At 35.9% G+C, this 23411-nt stretch overlaps 1 protein-coding gene across 5 annotated transcripts in view; it reads left to right on the forward strand.

Moving 5' to 3' along the window:
• Nucleotides 1-23411, forward strand: part of Mme (membrane metalloendopeptidase) — a 113263-nt gene that overhangs the window by 8192 nt on the left and 81660 nt on the right. The window contains exon 2 of one of the 5 annotated variants that reach the window (XM_063249217.1): nt 14762-14869. The gene's annotated coding sequence lies outside the window, so the exon portion shown is untranslated. Of the gene's footprint in view, nt 1-14761; nt 14870-21410; nt 21661-21781; nt 21919-22179; nt 22369-23411 lie in introns of those variants that run through there. The other 4 variants (XM_063249216.1, XM_063249218.1, XM_063249219.1 and 1 more) reach the window with 4 other exon arrangements.

Below are 23411 nucleotides of genomic sequence, written 5' to 3' on the forward strand. Positions count from 1 at the left end.
TTTTTTCTTCAAATAAAAATACTGTAGTTACCATTTCTAAAACTTCACTTGGTTCTTCTTAAAAAGCTCTACTGGTTACATGAGGATTTCTTTTGTATCAGTTGTTTGCATAGTTACAAAAGCCGCATTAAAAAATCTTCCGTAGTTCCTGTATCTGGGTACATCTCAGTTATGATAGCTATTATCTACATTATGGTTTCTGAATCTAATTTGATTCAGACATTAATATCTATCTGATTTCTGTGGTTGGTAATTCAAATAGTTATGTTCTATATCCTCAGCTTTCGCTAATGGGAACCGTTGATCTGTGGCTCCTGGGTAGTATGAGAATGTTGTGAGTAGCTTCATTTCTTATTTAGCTGTTGAGGCCTTTGTCTGGGTCTTATTCTAGGCATTATTCTAGGTGCATTATTCATGACATATTCTTGGTTTTTATCAGTCCTGTGCTTAGCACAGTGCCTCAAAGAAAAAAAATTACTAACCAAACGTAAAATTTACCCATATGAAAGACTATATTTAGTATCCATTCTCTTTTACTGTGTGTCTTTTTAAAGTGCTGGAATAATTCAGCATATTTTTATTTGTTTGTAGTTCCGAGTTCTGTATTGCAGTTGGTAGGAAAGATATGCTGCAATGAGATTATTTTCTGAGATTATTGCATTTGTTTAAAATCACCCTTTGCCTTTGTGTTTAAATGACAAAACTTGCAGGATCTTTGTACATTAACTGTTTCTAACAGAGATCTATAAATGTTGCTTCGCTATAAAAATCAAAAGAAGTCTGAAATCACCCATATATAGCCTTTTTACGTATAGTTCCTCGTAGCCATTTTTGTCTTTGAAATTCAGTAAATTCTTCAGAACAAACAGTTCTTTGTACTGAACAACTTGTATCAGTTTTTCCTAGGATGTGATGGGTCTCTTGATCTGCAGTTTCATTTTTTCCTTCTTACAAAAATACTCATTTTTTCTTTGAATCATCTTTCCTAGTCCAATGTTTAGTTTGTCTGATTCATGGCTACTCACTGAAAAGGCTTAGAAAATTTACACATAACCTTTCCAAATACAGTACTGTACGAACTGATCGAATACTTCAACTATAAAATGGAAAATAAAGTGTTAGCCTCACATGATAGAATATCATACAGTAATGCAGATGATCAAATTTAACTACATTTAATGATACAGATGAACCTCACAAACATAATGCTGGGCCAAAATAACTAACAGACAGAAAAAAGAAAGGAAGGGAGGAGGAAGGAAGGGAAACAGAGAGGGAGGGAGTGAGAGAGGAAGGGAGAAGAGAGAGAGAGAGAGAGAGAGAGAGAGAGAGAGAGAGAGAGAGAGGAAAAAGTTAAGGGAAAGGAAAATGTACTATATGACCATGTGACTCCTCCAGTTATATGAAATTTAAAACCAGGCAAAACTAATCCACGGAATTAGAAGACAGGATAATAATAACTCTTGGAAGAAGTGGAAAATCTGGGGCAGAGAATTGAGATGCTATCAATCTTAACCTAGATGTGATTGCTATTTTTATTGGCTATATTAACTTTATGAAAATTAAACAAAATGTATGCTTATGGTTTATTCATTTTTTCTAAACGTATGTTATATTGCAACAAAGAGTTGTAACATTTAGTTTTGCTCAGTTCCTCAGTTTGCTTTTCTGAATCAGGCTATGACTTGCTTGCGTTTTGTTTGTATGTTTTCATGTCAGCTGCTTTTAAGATATAGCTCATCAGTTCCTTTACTAGCTGTTTGAGCTGCCACTTTCAATCGCCTTTCTCTGTTTTTAACTATAGATCATAGAAAGGGAAATTGGATTTTGCCTGCAGTTCTATAAGTGACCCTGCTTTCAAATGATGTTGCCTTACTTTCTCTTCTGACATTCTTTGTGCCAGCTCTTTAAACACTTTTGAAGATCACTTAATTTGGATGGTTACTATGATTTGTCAGCCTTTATGCAGCTTGCTTCCTGGAAGGTAAGTCTTTGTAGAGTTGCTTGCTTGTGGCGCATTTTTTTTACTATCAAAATATTGTAATACCTTGCTCAAGCCGACTGTATATTTATACACTCATTTTTAAGTTTTGATGACCGTGTGTGGGAGGGGAAGGGAGGAGTCAAAGGGTAAGGATCAGTGAAGTATTATAGGATTTAATTAATGTTTAATCTTCTATCCCCAATTGCTTTAGGATAGGTAGAGGAGAAAATCTTCATCACACCTATCATATTTTGTCTTTTTTTTCCTGGTGCATATGCATACAGTTGCTACAGTTTTAAACATTAGTTTTAAATTTATTTTGGAGAAAGATTTACGACATAACTTTTTCTCATAACCTCATCCCAGATAGCCCACGCCAAGTTTCCCAAAAAGCTGGCATGTATTGTAAGAGGCATCAAACGTCAACTTAAAAATTGCATAAATCCCTGTATATAGTAAAAGTAACAACAGTAGTAATACATCCATATAGCAAGCTTAAATTATAAAAATTTTAATGAAGATCCCCAACAATAATTGTTAGGTGTTATGTAGTAGAATTCCACTAGTTCAGATCCCAAGAAAGAGGAATAACATCTCCCTGTCCTCAAAGGACGTTTATGACTATATAGTTTTTTTCTCAAAGGCAATGACAGCATCTTTTTTACTGTTCACTGATCCATCCCTACCACTAGAATATTGGACAAACTCTAAATTCTGAAGAGATATTTATGGCTGAGAAAATAAATAAATGAATGACATAAGATATAAACTTAGTATGACAACGTCAGAAAGAAAAAAAGAAAAGAAACATCTCCCCATTTCTTTGCACTTTCAAAGCAGTTTGCTAACATTGTAGCAAAAAGATAACAGCCATTTAGCTTAATGAGTTAAGAAAAATGAAAGCCTAGGAACAGAAATAACTTAAAAATGATGTCAAAATTAAATGAAAAACAGATGCATAATAAGTTGATAAAGCCACTACCTAGCAATGAAAAATGCCACAAAATGAATGAAAAAATTCCTTTTAAAGCTTCATTTGAAAAAGAATTGAAAATGAAAGCTCACGTTGATGCATTTGAAACACTCAGTATTTTGCCAATAGTAAATGTGGGTTCTAATAAAATTCTCCTTTTCAAAACTTCTTCAAGAGGAAGAATATGTAGTTTGGTCAAAGAATTGTCTCTCTCAAAAGGCAGAGGTTCTAGATGATTTCATAACTGAGCTATTTCAGATTCTTAAGTTATAAATAATTCATCTGTCTCTTAAATACTTCCAGATCATAGAAAAAGAAGGACCACTTTCCAGAGTATTTTATGAGGTTAGTAGATTGATATCGAAAGTTTAGCTGGAAAAGGCATTAAAAAACCAATACATATGAGTTTTATCTATACTTAAGACTTACTGTAAGTGTCCTAGAAATGTCACTACATTTAATTTTCATGGAATGGTTAAGACACTATTATTATTCTTTTAAAGATAAAAATGCTTTTGTACAAAGAGGTTAAGTAACATCTACAAAGTTCCAAAATTAGTACATGGAAGAACTCAGATAATATTCCTAGAAGACAAGATATTAACCACTACATAAAAATACACATCAATCCCATAAAAATGTAAACTACAAGTTTGCCTCATTTATCAATGAAGATGCTATCATCTGAGATAATCTACTTGCAAAGTTATACTAATAGTATAAATGAAAAAAGAAAAATATGCACTATAACCAGCGTAAAGATTATTCAAGAAACTCAAAGATAGATTAATAACACAAAATTACTTATATAATTTTAAAGATTAAGTAAATTAAAAATCTTACATAGCCTATTCAATCAGAAAAGATAAATATATATTGTACTGAGAAATATATATGAAGCAAAAATGATCATTATTCACAAACACACGTAAATAAAATTTTACAAACACAATTTTACAAATTTTACAATGGAGAAATTTGGTACAAGAAGTATTGAATAGACTGTTTCACAGGCAAATTAGACCAGAACTTCAAAGTAGTTGTTTGTTTGTTGATCATTGTTTTGAATAATGAACATATTTTACTTGCCACTTAAAATTACTTTGACCCATTAGGTCATAAGTTATGAACACCAAAAATAGTTCTTCATACCTCTACTTGGGAGGCTGGGAACAAGATTTACACTTTGAGAGATGGAACCAAAATGGTATGACTTCACGCCGATGGGATCGCTTTCTGAATCTGTAAATGACCTCCTTCTGGACTTACCAAAATGTGAAACTCCATTAATAAAAGTCCTTCTCTTTACCTGGAAGCTTTCTTAATTTATTAAAGAAAATACAGTTAAGACAGCCTGCTAATATTCCAAAGGCATTTCTACTTAGTTCAAGAAATTTAGAACAAGTATATTGATTTCTTCGATCTTCAATTTATTCATTAATAAAACAAGGATGTTTTGAATAAGGTGATTCTAGCTGCTTCAGCTCCTTCCCAGAGAATAAATGGTTATGACTGTGATACAAGCAAAGTCCTGAGATAACACAGGAACAATATGGTTGGTGTGATCTGGGAAATGGAGCATGATTTGAGAAGAGCATCTTTATTCAGATTGCTGTAATACAGCACCATGGACCACGTGGCTACAATTTACTCCTTACAACTTTACAGTTTGGAATTCCAAAATCAGAGTGACTTAGAGCCTGAGTGAATTGTCAAAGACTGTACCTTGGGGATTAGGATGTACTGAAAGCAATCTACCTCTTTTAGGAACTGTGTGGTAGTTTAAATCTATATCCCTAGAATTGGATTAAAATAATCATGAATCTCAGTCCCTCACCACAAACACAAGACAAAAATAAACCTTCTGTGCAGGAATACTGGGATTGGCAAGCTGCTTTATAATTTTATATATAAAGCAAGTATTCAATCAAAAATAGCCAAGTACTTTATCAGAAGAACAGAAACAAAACTTTAGAAAAAGAATAAAAAGTAGAACCAGATTAAGTAGCACAAAATAATGGAAATATCAGAAGTTGATTTTAAAATAATTATTTTCATTATGTTCTAAGGCATCAAATACAAGCTTGAGAATACTGACATAAAACTGCAAACTTAAAAAGGAAAACTAAGTCAAAATCAGTTATGTAATAAATGACTTTAAGTCCAAATCAGGAAATAAAACAAAACCAAGAAGAAAAAAAAAAAAAAACCAAACAGAAGGAAAGGAGTACACAATGAAGTAAATAAGTAAACTCTTCCTTTGTATGAGCTACCTAGTCTGTGATATTCTATTATAATAACAAAATGACCAAAGATGTCATAAATCATCAAAATGGCCAAAGACATCAACAACTGACTCATATGGATGGACAAAATTAAATTTCCTCAATCATATGGTTGGATAAAAGTTATTAACAAAATAACCACAGATATATTTTATACATTTTAGCTTAAAAGAAGCGAACAACTTTAAAATTAATTCTAGTTTTCTAAAATATAACTTAAGAAGAAAGGAATATTTTCAGGCAGGATAAAATGATTCTTTGTTAACTCAATGACTAAGTTTGTTATACAAACTGATATTAGCACATTTCCTACCGTGTCATCATCTTATAGCATATATAGTTATTATTGTTAGTGGTAACCAAAGTATGAACTAATACTTAATTGAAAGTTATTTAGGATCACTTTTATCAGTCTTTATGATGACCTTCATAGTGTTAGGGAAATAATTAAGAGGTAGTGGTTAGAAGGAAATTCTTTACAACCTCATTATCTGGCTTTAAACTTCAACCCTGTCACTTCCCAGGGCAAATTAATCTCCCCAATCTGAATGTCTTAGTCCTATCTAGAGGGTATAACAAAATACCTCTGATGGTTAATTTACAAAAAACAGAAATTCATTGCTCACAGTTCTGGATGCTGGAGAGATCAAGATTAATTTGCCAGCAGATTTGGTGTCTAGTGAAGACTCATTTTTTGTAGACGGTACATTCTGTGTGTCCTCCAGAGTGGAAAAGGCAAATAGGCTCTCTCAAGATTTTTGTTTGTAATTTTCAATGGAAAATGAGATAATATAGTAGCCATTGTTCGTTCTCTGTTATTTGGTTCTGAATGCCCTGTAATACTTTCATTCTCTTGAATGGCTTTGTACTATTTTGCTATGTTTTATACTATTGTATATGAAGTTATGCTCAACTATTTCAAAGAAAGAGACATTATGGTAGTTATTATTAATTACGGGTTGTCTTCTGGTGAAATACTGTGTTGCTTACATTGTTCTGTTCTGATTTGCTTTGTTATGTCCTCATTTGTCTTAATCTCTTTAAAATAAAAAAAAATTTAAAAGATTTTTCTTTGTTTGTTTGCAAGACTTGTAATAGTGCTGATCCTGTTAATGAGGGCAGACCCCCTCATAACCTAATCACCCCCTAAATCTACACTCCTACATAATGCTCACATCAGTGATTCTGTTCCTATAATCTTGAGGGAAACACCAACATTCAGCTCATAGCACTTAATTTCATAATGTATAAAATAAGAACATTAATAGAACATTTGTATGATTTATTTAACATGGTTGTTAGAGTATAGTAAATATTTAATAACAAATATTAAGCTCTAGCCATTATACTATGCCACAATTTCTTAACCTGGGCTTTATTGACATTCTAGACTAGACAACACTCTTTTAATGGTTTTCTTGTGAACATAAAAAGGTTTATATACATTTTGGCCTCTCTTTACTTGATTCCAGCAGTATCTTCTCTGTATGACAATCAAAAATGTTCCTAAACTTTGCTAAATGTTGCCTAAGCAAGAAAATTATTCATTGAGGACCTCTGTGTGGAGAAAGATAAAGACAGACAGAAGGACAGAGAGAGAGAGAGAGAGAGAGAGACAGAGAGAGAGAGACAGAGGGAGACAGAGACAGAGAGAGAGAAAAAAGAGAAAAATAGTCACTCTATCTAGAGAAGAATGCTAAATTTAGTTTTGATACCTAAATAAATAACTTGAATATTTCCCATTATTACTTTTATGAACTTCTGAAAATTCTTTGATTTCTCTCCATTTCATTTTCTCTACTATATGCTTATACTCATTTATGCAAATATATTTGCATTTGCTATGTAAATATGAGTGAATATATAAAGTACATAAGGTGTATTACAGGATTTTTTTTTACACTTGAAAGGATCAGACATGAATAATCTAAAACTTAGCTCTGTAAATTATCTCAAAAATTCATATACCTGGTAAAGAAGAAAGTAAAATTATGTATCTCTGAATAGCCCCTAATCCATCATCCAAATTCGAAACTCACAGAAATAGAAAAATTTATATAAACTTTTATAGTGATGTTTAATCTCGCTGCCTCCAGTGACCAGACAAAATTTCTGTCAGTGGGTAGACTTGTGAAGTTAGGTCCTCAAGTCAATGTATAGACAAAATTACTCTTGACAATCCAATTGGGAAAATGTTAAATTTGAAACCTGAAAAAGACATTTCAGTAATTAAAATGCACGCATTGTTCTGACTCATTATAGTACATAGTACCAGATGAAGTGTTTGGCTCATGTCTAGGAAATATTTTTGAGAAGTATATTTAACAACTGTGCTGTTAAATTTTGCTACAGCTGACAAAATACTCAGTAATGACAGGCACAAGCGAAAGCACTTGTATAACTGTTGATACTATTTCACTCTTGCTTTCTTCCGTGTGCACAGTGAGGAAGAGGCTGAGTGATGCACTGAGTGGGACTAAGAAAAGTAGGATGTATCTTGTTACTTTTATGCGTTCTGAGGCAAGTAATTTTTGTTTGGAATAATGACCAGCAATATTAACTAATGAACAACACATGCCATATGGACGGACTCCTCCATGAGGGAATCTTTCCCCTCCATCCACTTAAGGAACTCCTGTATGACTCTCTTAATTTTATACTGCTGCAGTCATGAGGTACAACAGACTGGTGACTTAAAACTGCATGAATTTTTTGTCTCACAGGTGTGAGGGGTAGGAGTTGACAGGGTGATGCTCCCTGTAGAGTAGATTCTTTCCTTGACTCTTCTGTCTTATACAGTTTGTTAACAATCCCTAGTGACCCTGACTTACAAATTCGTCTTTCAATCTCCATGTCTGTCCTCCAATGGCCATCTTCTTGTGTGCTTATGTTTCTATATCTCTTCTCATAAAAAAACACCAGTTGCACTGGGCAAAGGCCATCCTACTCCAACATGACCTCTTGTCAACTAATTACATCTTCATTAACCTCATTTCCTAATATGGTCACATCCTGAGATTCCAGGAGGATCTACAAGTTGAGAAAACATACTCAACACAGTAGGGTGTTTGTAGGCAGTTTCCTCAAAGGCTGTCTCATTGTGGAGTAGGTGTGTGTGTGTTTTCAATCACCAGTCTGGGCAGTCTTTCATCACAACACTTATGTAATCGTAGCTACTGTTTCAGTCTCTTGCTCTTTTCATTACTAGGCTAAGAGTCTGAAAAAGAGGATGGATTTCTGTTCATCTTTGTCTTAGCCATGTGCAACATGTATGTACTTAAGGTTTATGAAATGAAAATAATTAATTAAATTTTACCTAGATTCTAAGAATTCCACAGACACAAGCAGAAATGGAGATGTCTTCCCTAAAACTCCAGGTGAAGAAAAATGGGAAAGGATATAGTTACACAAAGCTCTCAACAAAGAGCATCCTACGGTTATCCAGAATGCTTGAAAATGACATAAAGTGAAACTTTGTTTCTTTATCTGTTACTACTACATTTGTGAAAAGGAGCATAATAAACCCCGCCCCCCCTCCAGATTCAAACTAAGTTTTAGATTGTTTAACTTGCAGCATGACTTTGATGACATGAGGTATTCCTGCTTTGTGAAGCCCTGAGAGAGACTTCCCACAGGCAGTTGGTATCCATCTCAGCAGGAAAAGTTGATGTATAATGAAAGCCAGTGACTAAATAGGAGAAGCATTCTATACATAATAGCACACTGTTGTCCTACGAAAAGAGTGTTTCCAAATATGAACTAAATTTTGTAGTGAACCTGCTTCTTATCTGGGAAGTCCATAGAATGTCTTTCAAGATGAAGAGGACAGATATTTAATGACTTCAGCAGTTTAAGAACCTCTGGCTGATTCTGTAATTCATGAAAGATGACTGGATTGGATAGGTGTTCTAGATGTCACGTAGCACAACTTTCATTTTATAGAACTGAAACACACAAATCCTCATATCTTAAGGAAATGTTCTTCAGTTCAAAATCCAACTTGTAAAGAACTCTCAATAACAGAAAACAAGCATTCTACAATGCTAAATTTTTAAGAAATGTATAAAGTCATGATATAATCTAATTTTTAGTGGATACAAACTCGGAAAAACATTAGGACATTCACTGAAAAGAAATGATAGCAGATATAAATATGGATCTTTGCTGTTTAATTTACATTTTTGGAAGTTTCTTTTTTCTTATAAATACATATTTTGAGCTTTTTCTGGTTGCCTCCAGAGCTGGGTTCCACTTATCTTCACCTTGCCTTTCCATCCTCTTGATCTCAATCCAGCAGTGAACTATGAACTCTAGTTTTCCAAGGAGTCAGTATTGTTTTAAGGTAATCAGGCTAAATATTACAACATTTCCCCAAAAAACAGTCACTAAAGTACCAATTGAATTAGAGTTGCATATTATTTTTCTATAGATCTGCTTTACCTTATATATTATAATAAATTTTTTATTACTATCATTGATTGATAGTTTCAGTTATCTATGTCACCTATTATAAAAGTAAATATAGTGGAAAAAATGAAAAAAAAAAAAAAAAGGAATCCTAGCTGAATGTTCTCATCTGCTTATGGCTCTAAGACGGAGAACTGCTTTTCCTTTGCTGAGAGGTGCTATACAAACATGACTTCCAACTGGAGACATTTTTATTAACATAACTAAAGAAGTCAGAATAGAAATACTATCTCACAATTTGATTTAGCCTTATTTAAAACCCATATGTACCTCCTACCACTAGCAGAACTCATACTGAGTTTTTTAAATTAGCTGACAGATAAGAGGAACCACCAGTGATAGGACAGAATATTTAGGTTGGACACATATAATGCACATTCTGGGTGTAGGCAATGTTAAATAAAGGTAGGCTTTTGCAGATTCTCCTAGAGACTTTATTTCTGATCATTATTCCAACAATTATTTTGGAGAAAATACATTTATTAGTAGGAAGAAAATCCTTGCTCAAAGACAAAATGCAGAGGTTTATAATATGTTTTAAATATATAAAAGCTTTTATATGTTTGTTTTCCTTTTGCAATCTTTTTTAGCACTTTACAAAACTATGTGGATACCAGACTCGTGAAAACACTTCGGTTTTTTTTTTTTTTTTTTTTGGCTTTTTCATTTTTTTACCGGTACCAAGGATCAAACTCACGACTGCTTGCTTTCGAGGCAGGTGCTTATGCTGCTGAGCTAAATCCCCAGCCCCTGAAAACACTTTCAACTCCACTAGTCATTAAAGAAACGTAAATTAAAATCTTGGTGAGCAATTACTAAACATCCATTGCAATAGTTAAAATTAAAAATTGACCATACCAAGTATTGACAAAGGTATGGAGTAAGTACAGCTCTCATACAATGCTAGTGAGAATATAAAATGATACAACCATTTTGGAAAATAGTCTGGCCGTTTGCCAAAAGACTGAACATTACTTTCACGTGGTTTAGACACTGTATTCCGATTTACTCACAAGAAATCATAACATATGCTGATATAAAGACCAGATTATAGACTTTCATGGTTGCTTTGTTTATATCAGTTCCAAACTGAAAACTCAACAAATTCCATCAACAGGTAAATGAATAAACAAATCACAGGACAATCACACAATAGAATACTACCTAAAGGTAAAAAGAATGAACCGTTGCTACTGCGAAGATGAATATCAAAACTATACTAAGTGAAAGACATCCAGACCTCAAAAAAGACACATTTTCTAAGAGTGTAGAGATCTAAAACTCTAGCATTTGCAAACTCTGTGTTGCATTGTAGAGAGAGAGAGGAGTGAGGAAGGGCACGTAGGAGAGACCATCAAGTAGACAGGAGGTTCTTTTCCACAGTGATGAATAAATCTGTTATCTGTTTTTGGTTGTTTGTTGTGGGCTTTGGGGGGTGTTGGGCTCTGGGGAATCAAATCCCAGAGTGCTGTATCATTCACCTACATTTCCAGCTCTTGTAACTTTGAGATAAGATTTCACTAACTTGCCAATGTAGCAGTGCAGTGCGTGATCTTCCTGCTTCAGCCTCTCTCAGTGTTTGGATTATGGGTGTACAACACTATGCTTGACTAAATTTATCTTGACTAGAGTAATTTTCATGAGTGTCAAAATGTTTTATTTTTTATTTCAAAGACTAAAAACCAGAAAGATCAAGAAGCAAGTAATCAGAAAACAACAGCAATAAAAGCAAAATGACAACAAAACAATAGTAAAATAAGATTTCAAAACAAGATAATAGGATTTAACAATGGTTGTTATATTCCTATTGTTATTTTCAAAGTAGTTAGTCAGGTTACCAGATACAGGCATGCAAGATTGATCAAACAATATAATTTCCCTTTGAGTATCTTCTTTCTCTTTTACTTTTATCTATTGTAACTTTTGGATCTTATTTACTCTTTTGGTTTCCTACACTACTGAGACAATGCATTGTTCACACATGCAAGTCTGATTTGGTTCACTGATAAGTATAGTTTCTAATTTCATCCATTTACTTGTCAAAGCCTCAAGCTTATCATTCTTTATGGCTGTGTGGTATTCCATTGTACAAAAATACCACATCTTTTTTATACATTCCTCAGTTAATAGGCATTTGGGTTGTTTCCAAGATTGTTCTGTTACAAATTGTGCTGTTATAAACATGGGTGCATATATATCGCTGTGGTACGATGTTTTCAATTCTTCTGGGGAAAATACCCAGAAGGGGAACAGCTGGGTAGAATGGAATCCCTAACCCTAGTTTTCTGAGGAATCTCTACACTGATTTCCACAGTGGCTGTACCAGTCTACACTTCCAGAAAGAGTGGAGTAGGGTTCCTTTTTCTCCATGGCCCCTCCAGCATTTATTATTCGTTGCTTTCCTGATGTTTGCTATTCTTTCTGGAGTGAAATAATATCTCAGTGTTGTTTTAATTTGCATTTCTTGAATGACCAATAATAGTGAACATTTTTTCATGTATTTATTTTCCATTTGTATTTCTTCATCTGAGAACTATGTATTCATCTCAGATGCCCATTTTTTGGGTCTTTAAATTTGGGGATCTGGTTTTTTTTTTCAGTTGTTTATATATTCTGAATAAAATCCTTTGTCTAAGGGACTATTGACAAAAATCTTTCCCAATTTATGGGTTTTCTTTTCACTCTACTGATGATTTCTTTCATGTGCAAAACTTTTTAATAAGAGGAGATCCCAGCTGTTGTTTCTTTGAAGTATTTCCAGGGCAGTTTCTGTTTTGTTCATGAACTCTTTGCCTACTCCTATGCCTTTAAGATTTTAATCTAATTTTTCTTCAAGTAGGTTCAATGTTTCTGTTTTAGTATTTAGATCTTTGATTCATTTCATATGTCAAAATTTATAAAGTTGTACACTTGGCTGCAGTTTCGTACAATGATGCATTAAGAAAACTGTAAAAACTAAAATATCCTTCCTAAATAAATTGGATATTATATGGTGGTCTGATACTGTGTCATTTGTGCAGTCAATCAGTTATACTTCATTCAACTAGCACCATTTTCTAACTTTGGTTTAGTGTGAGTAAAATTCGGCAATATAAAGCTTTGTGGCCGTAGGAAGTTATTCAAAGTTTTTGAACAGTTGAGTGAGTAACAGAATCTGAACTTCTAAGACAGTCAACTAGTAAGTAATGTGAACAATGACTGAAGACAAGGAAAAGATAAAATAGATCGTAAAGAGTAATGGTGACAGTGTTACTATAACCATTTAGGAAAACAGAGACTCAAGTTCATGATGGCTTTTTATCTTTGGAAATGAAATACTGGTGCAAGAAAATGAAAATGTTAGGATGTAGAAACTCATTTTTTTTGCAAGTAATAAATCATCAAAGGCCCTTTGGATGTGTCAAACCTAGAAAAGTTGAGACAATGCTGAGTTAATAAAGTTCTTGGGTTCATTGATTTGTGAAACATACTGTACATGGAAGGAAAAGTGAGCCACATTCTGGACTAACTGATGTGATTTAAGAATTTCCTGCATAAGTCTGGAGCTAAAATAGTCAGAATGGATAAAATAATCCAAGAAGAAAATAAGAAAAAGAGATCAAAGAAAAGAGAATGTGTTAGTTATAAGCAAATGGAGAAAAAGAAAAAAGATCAGTGTTACCGTAATGGTAGGGAAGCTGAGAGAAATAAAAGGTCAAGAACGTATGTGTGATAGATTAAGAAAAGTACAGGGCTAGAAATTAAGAATGTTTTCAGTAAGAATCATTTCTAAATTGGACAAGAAAAGTTAGGAAGGTTTGTCCAAGCCTAGAACAAGGCTGACTGATTTGGAGGGGTGACAAGCATTCCAGTAATTGAGGAGTATTAAACAGATCTGTTTTTCTTTGGGAAACCTCAACTAATATTAATCATTCTCTGCTGTAAAATTGTCCTTTGGTCATTTATTGGTGATATTACAAGGCAAGAGAAACTATACTTTATGGATAAATCTTTTAAAATTTTTATTAATATCTATTTCAAAGAGTTAATAGAGAAATTAGTATTTCTTGAGTTTCCCAGCAGAATTAAATTCAGTCCATTTACAGGGATAGAATATGTTACCATCAAATTAACAGACTAGGCATAGACTTCACTATCCTCAACTATTTTACTACCCTGCTATTCACTCAACTGAACAAGAGTATCACTGAACCTGTCCCTTACTTTTAAGGTATCAATCAGAAAAAAGGCCTCCCTGAAAACTGCCTGCCTGCCCAGCTCCACCAGCTGCAGGAAATGGGCACAGGGCAGCAGGAACACAGTGTTTTCTCTTTGGAATGTTATGCCTGCCTGTACCAATAATCATCAGATATCACAGGTGGACAGAAGGAACAGACACTCTTCTCCCATAACACAGTTAATTTCATAGGGACAAAACAAGACAGCTCACATTGTCTAATGTTTTTGTAGCTGAGTTAGTGTTATACACAATTATGCGTCAATCAAGTGAATCTTAATAATACTTTTCTGGCCTTCTTAGTTTTTAAAGTTATAATGTATTAATATATGTTGAATAAACTTTGTGAAATACCATCACTATACTTGAAAAAACTTTATTTGCATAGACTCCTTTAGAAAATATCTTGTAGCAATAAGCATTTTAATGTTTGATATTTAGATGTTTTTATTATTATATAAAAATATGGATAGCTCTCAATAGCCTCAGGTTCCATACCCATTCATTCAGTGAACTATGTATTACAGATACTTGAAAAATCAATAAGGTAGGGGCTCGGGATTTAGCTCAGTGGCATAAGCGCTTGCCTCGCAAGTGTGTGGTTGTGAGTTCGATCTCCAGTACCGATAAAAAAAGAAAAAGACAAAAAAAAAAAAAGAAAGAAAAATCAATAAGGTAACAACACAAAAACATTAAAAATAATACAAAGTACAGCATAACAACTATTTGCATCAAATTTACAATCCATTTATTGTTATAAATAACCTTAAGATGATTTGAAGTATGCAGAATATTATATATAGGTTACATGTAAATATTGTGCTATTTTTATATAGGGGACTTGAGCATCTTAAGATTTGGAGTGTGCTGGGAGTTCTGGAACAAATCCCCATGGTTACCAAGGAATGCGTGAGTACACCGAAAGCCACTGTGAACATACTCCAGTAAGTACGAACTAAGTTGAAGATTTAAAAGTGGTCATTCTACCAAGTCTTAAATAATGAAATTAAATGTAATAAACTAAGCAGATATGAATTCTGGCTGCAGGAATGATTGCCTGATGGAAGGGATTAAAAATGATGGAGTCAATGATAGGCTTCCTCTGTACAAAAGGGTTGGTATGACACGAAGCATATAAATGAAGCATAAAACATGAGTCTCAAATTCAGATATTTCTATTTCACTTGGCACTTTTCCTGGAAATGTTATGGATCCAAAAAATTGAGAATTGATTACATGTGGAGTACGATTACTCTATATGTAATCTAAGATATAAGCTTTCCAACTCAAAGGTTTTTTAGAAGCCATATTGCTTGTCCTAATTTTGACTATTTGTGATAGCACCTCTGCCCAAGATCAGAAAGAACCAGAAATTTAAAGGTTAACCACGCCGGAAGTAAACTATACAACTCATTCCCGTGGCAAAAATCTAGGCATTTGTGTTCTTTTGGCTGCTGTTCTGTAATAGTCAATTCCTTGCTTTTACCTCCACAGTCAGGGCAACAGATGCTCACAGGAAGTGTGTCAGAGGGGTCTAATGAAAGTAAATTAGATGCACATGTGCCTTGGTATGTGGTGCTGGGCAGACCAAGGCCTGAAATCCAGCCCTCCTTCCAGGCTAGAATTGGTTCCAGGTTTGTAAATGCCAACTGTCCACAAGTTGCACTGTGAAATCACCTTCTTTCTCTTTCTCTCCACATTTCCAGTTAGATGATCTGGGTATGTGGCAGTGATGAGACAAATAAGCTCGAGGACCTGCAGAATGATGTGTCTCCATACTGGATCTGAGTCTTGTGTTCCTGTGAGGGGAAAATTCAGCGTGTTTCATAGGGACTTTCCTCTCTGGTAATATCAGAGCACATGAGAAGTTTGTGTTGAGAACAGGCTCAAATTGATGTTTTGCAATTTAATTTTCAATCATCCAGTTATGGTCATTTGAAAAGCAAACCTGTGAGTGACTTTTCAAAATAATCATTTGGTGATTATTGGTTAGTTTTTCTTGAGTAGTCTTTCTAGAGTCTGTTCCATCGTAACAGTTGATGACTGTATTTGGCACATGGATAATATTTGTCAGATTATTGGAAATTACAAACCTCTTATGGTTACATTCTATCATATGACAGAAATGCTACTGTGTCAAAAGAATACCCAACATTTTTTCCATCCTTTAAATACCATCATTCTGTCTCTCAGTTAAGTGACAGAATTAGCCAGTTATTCAAAACTAGGAATCTTTCTAGATTCTTTTTCATTATTCTAAACATGAAAATCACTAAGTACTGTAAATTTCACCTGAACAATTTATTTTTCTGTTTGTTTCAGATAACATTCATTTTTAAGCAATTCTCATAAGAATTACTGCACTAGCTTTCTGGCGGCTTTCCTCACCTCCTGAACTCTTCCCCTTCACCTGTCCTTCCCCCATCAATGAAGCATAGGCATTGTGATAAAGAATTCTGACAGTTTTGCTCCTTCGCACAAAATTCCGGCATGGCTTTCAGCTGCATGAAATAAATGTAAGCACTTTTGCATCACAAACTAGTGCTTTCATGGTCTGTATTGCATTTCAGCCTTCTCGTGAAGCTGCCCCCAGCCCTTCTTTCCCCTCGTATCTTACATATTAAAACATCACCTTCTTTTTGGTAGTTTGCTTCAAGTCATCAAAATATTTTTCTGTACCCTGTATTATATTCAAAACACAGAAAACATTTGCTGTGTTCTGTTTTGGGAGAGACATCCTTACCACCTCCTTCATCTGGCAAACTCCAGTGCATTCCTCAAAAAAAAAAAAAAAAATAACCAATATGGTATATATGAAGCATTCTTATTAACACAATAAGAAGTTGCCCTGGCATGCATTTTCAAGTACTTTTACATACAGCTTTGTTTTGAATATTGTTATATGCTTGTGTTCTTATCTTGTAGGTTAAATTCCTTCTCCACTGTTTTTTTTTTTTTTTTTTCCCTACCCTCTGCTTGTGGGTTTACTCTGGCCCTAATTTTCTCTTTGTTCTTCCATAAGTATTATAGAAGTCACTTACCATATTTTTAAAAATTCTATTGAGCACATATTGGTATACAATTTATCGATCAATTTGAGTAAGACATATTTTTATTGTATTGCTACTTTTGTTACATTGAACATTCAATTGCAAATATCTGGTGTGTCGTTCAGCTACCTGGTCTTCAGTATTTTTGAAGGAAGACTTACTAGCAAGTCTCTTTAGGGATTTACTTTTGGAAAATATCTATATTTATGTTTACATCATTATCTATAGATATATTTGTTATTGTGAAAGTTTTTTAAGATTACATTTTCTACTATATAAAAATATTAAAATATAGATATTTTCTCAAAAAATCATATTATTCATAAATATGAATAATTTTGTGTATATTCCTCTAGTTTTTGAATATTGTTGCTCATACTATTTTCAGATAGTTTTGTCATTTATTTAATTTTCTTTTTTTCTATTTTTCTTCTTCCATCTTTGCCTCTTTTTTGTAACTGCAATGTCTAGGTGCCCTAATACAATACTTAGTGTAAACAAATTTACTTTCTAGAGTGTGTTTTGGCCAACTTTTATGTACTCATAATTCATCTATTCTGTTCTTTTTCTTATTTCTTAAGTTAGAGATTCATTTCAAAAAATTTTGGTTTTTTTCCTCAAAAATAAAATTACTTAATCTAAAAACACTTTTCTAAGCATCTCAAATGATGATATTTCTATGCAATGTTTTCACTGGCATTCAATTATATTTTTAAACTTCCACTGTGAGTTCATCTTGTATTCATTTGTTATTTTGACTTATTTGTGTGAATCCTTTAAGCATTTCTAAATGTACACTTTTTAAAGTTATTTTTCTTCAGGTTTATTAAAGTCCAAGAATTACTGTGCAGTGTATCAATTTTTTGTCACCACTTTTTCATGATCAATGTTTACTTACATTTACAATGTACCATTGAAATACACAGTGGATGTTTAAATAAAGCAATTTGTTTCAATAAAAGACACATTGCCATTAACTCTCCCCAGCATACTCTACCTTCCTGCAAACACACACGCCATCATTCCTCCACTTTCTGCAGTTCTTCTAGAAGTCCTCTTTTATGAGTGTCCTTTCATGATTGCCTCAATATCATGAATCAATTAAAATTTCTTACAAGTACAATCAAATAGAAACATCAAAGTGTGTTCTCATGCACCTTATTAACCAGCACCTCATTAACCAGATTTGGTGTCATGGAAGTTTTGTTTCTTCCCCAAAGTCAAAAGAACCATAAAAGGTAAATGTTTTCAGTCTATTCAGGACATAGAGGTAGCCAGGACAGTGTATCCAAGGACACTTGCTAAAGAGGATTTCCAGAGCTGCTTCAGAAAGTAGAGGAATGTCGGGATAAATGTATGAGGAGTGAGAGGGAGTATTTTGTGGGAGGTTAATGGCAATGCATCGTTTACTCTAATAATTTTAATAGTTAAACACTACATTTTTTAGTAGGGTGGTTGTTATATTATTTGCCGTTCCTTTTTGTATATCAAATTTTCCACTGATTGTTATTTTGTTTCATACATTCATTCCCAAGAAGTTCTTATAATGAGAGTAGGATGGTGATAATTATATTTTCATTGGATATAGCTTAACTAGGATTATTTTACCACAGATTTTAACTGGGCAACATTGGGGTCACATAATTAGTTTAAATTCTGCCTCTACATCCTACTGATTACTGATCTGATCAAGAGTTTTAACAGAAAATATTTGTTGTAAATTTACTAACATGAGTCTTTTTTTTTTTTTTAAAGGAAACAGAGTCTCAAAAGAGAAGCCTTACACTTTAGCACCCATTTTGGAAAATGTTTACATTCTGTAGAGGTGTTGAAGCAAATAGATCATAACCCAACAATTCTTCTCTTAGTTGGTAGAGGGTGAAGGGCATAGTAGGAAGGGGTTTGAGTTGGTTTTTTTTGGATCACCTTTTATTATATATATTTCTTATCAGTGTTCTAGTTTTAAGTAAGAATCTCTGAACTGACTTATTACCTTTCACTCACACACCTTTTTCTAGATCCTTAGATTTTGTAGTTGTCTTTTATTTTCTTGCTAGCTACTTTAAAATCTCAAAAAATTGTTTATTAAGCATTTGTGAATATTATACATAGGGACCGTTTGAAGGCTTTAGTCAGCCTGTGGGCAGAACCATTGTATTTCATTACTGATATGTTATATGTGGCCATAAGGAAAACTATTTCTCATTCCTATAACTGACTAAACTGAATGACCCTGGAAACCTCAATAATCCTCACTTTGGCAACCATTTTACTGACCAGAACATAGGGACTTTTTATCAGATCCCTTAAATGACACATTATCTCAAAACTGCTTAACTCCTTAAAGAAAAGATTTAGCCTTTTTGATAAAACCCTTGTATTTCTAATGAACTTCAGTGAGATTAAGACTTGGAGCAAGGGAGTTATTCACTCCTACTGTTGACTTATTAGCTGAAAGTCAAAGCCTAAAAGTAACTTTAGGCCTTTTTCCTCTTGATATTCAATCTGAATGTTCCTGTAAATGCCCCCACCAAGTGGATTCCTAAAATTTTCTTTTTATTGAAACAAAGCTGAAATGCAACTACAATGAAAGTTCATAGCTAGTTTGAAAAGTTTTTGTTAATGCTTCTTTTAACAATAACAAAAAAATTACATTTTTAGTGTTCATATACAAGTTTATAATGAAAACAAATGAGATCTTCCTTCTGAGGGCTGGAGGCAGAAGAGCTCAATGGCAGAGCAAATACTTATTAGCATGCTTCAGATTCTGGGTTCAATTGCCAGCACAGAAAAGAAAAAAAAAAGGTATTACCAAATTGCTATGCTATACTATATTATGCTCCAATGAACTTTATTATTTTTTTGCAAATTAGAAAACAGAATTTAACTTAAAAAGTTCAAATAAAAGGGTTAAGATCAGGCATATGATCTTGGTCTGAATTTCCAGTTGCTACAGAAATTTTTAATTATTCTGTCTAAGCCACCTCCTCCACCCAGATTCATTATTATGCTAATCAGAGATATATTAAACTTTTAGTGCACAAGACTTCAATGAAGAAAGTATATCAAAAGAAGTGAGGAATTTTAAACTTGTTTTAATTCATTGTTGATTATGTAAAACAAAATTACATTTTCCTGATTTGACTGAGAGGTGCTGGAGGGTTAGATCCAGATTTCCCACCAAATAAATTTGAGCAAATCATTTTTCTATGCATCAATCCACCATAAAATAGTAACTCGGCATTTAAGTAAAAATTAACTGGGTTCCAGTTCCTATTGGGATGCTTCAAAGGATGTGAGCCAAGCTCCTTATGCTTTTGTGAAGAGAGCTGTTGTGAGAACTGAGTAATGTTTGTAACACGCCCAAAAAGCACAACATGAAGATATCCTTTATTTAAAGATTAATTATTTCTTGAAATGCCTTTTCACTGTGGTTTACGTTTTCATTAGAATATATTACCTGTGCATTAGTGTAAGGAACTCCTCTAAAGCAGTAAGTCATTTTGATATTAAAAAACAATTTCAACTTCATAAAAACCCAGTTGTATTTCAAGCTGTGTTGTTTCACTAGGGTACACGAGTGTGTTTGTGTGTGTGTGTGTTTATGGGTGTTTCCAACCTATGATTTAAAGGAGGAAAAGGGTGTCAAAACTATTTTGTATTTAGCATTGAACAACTGAACTGAAAGATCCTGGAGGAAGAAGCAAAAATAAGTGAAGTTCAATTCTGAGTTGCTTGGCTCCTTGACAATTATAGCTACAAAAGGCAGCTTTTTGTGCATAAATTATTTTCTTGGGCTTTTTTCACTTCTTAAGAAAGAATTTCAGTGTCTTAAAATGGTGTGCTGCTTGGCTGCCTGCAAAGAGACAAGGGTCCAGTCACTTATGGCTGATTTTAGTAGGTAGACACACTTCAGCTGACTGTGCTTGGTCTTCCTTGCTCCCCATTCTCGGCCCGTCCCCACCCACCCCCACCACACACACACACACACACACACACACACACACACACACACACACACACACACCATACTCCTAAGATTCCCCAGGCAGGAGGTGGGAGAGTCGAGTTTCACTACAGATTCTGACATCATAGGGCTCTGACCAGAAGAAAAGAATGAAAGAGTAAAGAAGGAAATGAAAGCAGGAGAGAAAAGGAGAATGGAGGAAAAGAGAAAAGGAGAAAGGGAAGAAAAGACGAATAAAAGAGGAAAGAGAAAATTTAATAATCAAGAAAGGAAAGACGCTTGGAGGCAGGAGGAAAGGAGCGAGAAGGGAAGCAAGAGTGTGAGAAAGAGCCAAGCAGTATTGTGGAGGTCCACTAGGGAGAGAGGCAGAACCTTCCCCAGCACGACCCAATCTCGGAGAGATAGCGCACTGTTTTCTTGAAAGCCCAGAAGCTAAGCAATTCCAAGAATTTTTGGCAAAGCCCTTTCGGGAATGCCGAGGTGGGGGACTGGGCGGGGGACTTTCTCACCGCCCCCTCACATGCTGTGACGGGATTCGGGAGACCCGCGGGGAACCTGCAGGTCACCCGGGAACGGCTCCCCTCTCGGGTCCCGCGGCGCGCGGGGTGGGGGAGCGCAGGACGCGCGGGGCGCGGAGATGAGCAAGTGGCGAAGCCGGACCGCGCGCCGGCGGGAGCAGCCGCCCGAGTGCCCGCGCGGGACCTGCTGAGAGGCCACGGTGAGTCTCTCCGGTGAGGGTCCAGGGATGCCCCGCTCCCCGGCGTCCCCGCCCGGGCCGAGGCAGGCCGGGAAGCTCGCCGAGTCCGGCCTGCTCCGTCCACCCGGAGCGCGCGCTGCTCGGGGCGCGCTCGGGGACGCACCGCCCGCGGGCGCTCCGCGGGTCCCGGCCCCTCCTGCCCGCCGCCGCGCGGCCCCGCGCGCTCATTGGTCGGGATGTGTCTGCTCGGCAGCCTCCAACTTCTCCCGAGCCCCACTGGTGAGTCCCGGGAGGGCTGGCGGGCGGGCGAGGCGGCACCTGGGAGCCGGGGCGCGAGGGTCTCCAGGGCGCCGGGCGCCCGCGGGACGCGCTGGGCAGGACGCCGCCGGGGCGCGGGGCAGGGTCCGAGGCTCGCTCCGGCGCCGCGCCAGCGCCCCAGCCTCGTGGTGGCTGCGGGCTGTGGGCGAGGGAGGCGTGCCCCGGGCGGGCGCCGCCAGTGAGACCTGAGGAGTGAGGGGAGGGCAGGGGCCGAGAGGGTGACTTGGAGGAGGGCTCTGCGAGTGATGTCAGGTCGCCTCTCCCGGTTCATTTCCATAGCTCCCTGCAGCCTCTGCCTCCGGGAGTTATGTTTGGTTACCGAGATCTGCGCTGCCAAATTGCACCGGGGTTGATTTGGGGGCTGGGAATTTGCCATTCCGCTGTACAGACACTGGGTGTTTTTAAAGCCAGGTTTGTTTTCATTTTGGTTTCTGTCGTGGGTTTTCCTGGTTTAACTCACTTTTCTATTTTTACTTTTCTTAACCTGAAGACCTTTTCATGATCGACCTCTTCATTATGCTTTGAACCTTGATTTCCTATTATATAATTTATGCTTAAATCGCACCAGGCTTGGTTGGCGCTGGGTGGGGGTGTTCTCATGTAAATGGAAGTTTTTTATTTTTGTTTTTGTTTTCCCCCAAAGACCCTTTCCTTGCTTAACCGATCTCGTCTATTTGCACTGTTTAAAAGGAGAGGTGCTAGCACCGGAACATCCCTCTCTCGCTTCTCCATCAAACCTATTCCTCCTCCGTAAATGATTCGAATGGCAATTTTAGTAAGCGAAAACTAGTACCTGAGTTGCAGCGTCAGCGTTTGGAAGCTGCTAATCGGCAAATAGGCTCGGAGGGCGTGTAACTTCACTCCCTTGCATTTTTGCTGGATTCTGGCTCTTTAGAAACATGTTCGATAGTTTCCTGAGCTCGTGTATTTGGCTGTGTCTATTTGGCTGTATGACTCCACTACACATGGGAGTAATGTAGCTGGGACTCGGTGGCCTGAGCTGCCCATTTCCTGGAGGCCAGGGAAACACCTACTAAGGTCCAGAAAACAGGATGATTTCTCCTGAGCAGCTAGCTTCCACCTCATTTCTTCAGATTTGTCCTACGCAGCTTGCTTTGCTTTCCTGTGCCTCAGTTTCCATTATGCACATTGTAATCAAGGAGCACAATCGCAGAGACTTGTACACTTAAGTTACTGTAATATGCTGTGAAGATGAAAAATGTGTAGGCTCAACTTTGCCTTTAACGAGTCACTTACCCACAAGTTTCTCGATTTGACCATCTGGTAAAGTGATAAAGTTTATGCTCAGCTGATAGAACTGTTGCTTCACATTCCTAGGAAATTCAGTTTATACTAAAACAAAATCATAGTTTAATCTTCTGATAATGTGAAAAGTTGAAGTTTAGAGTTTTTGTTGGGTTATGCCCCCTAATTCTCTATTCCCTTCTGTAGTG

Source organism: Cavia porcellus, unplaced genomic scaffold, assembly GCF_034190915.1.
Source record: "Cavia porcellus strain 051 isolate PalLab524CR breed Dunkin Hartley unplaced genomic scaffold, mCavPor4.1 scaffold_5, whole genome shotgun sequence".
NCBI classification, from domain to species: domain Eukaryota; kingdom Metazoa; phylum Chordata; class Mammalia; order Rodentia; family Caviidae; genus Cavia; species Cavia porcellus.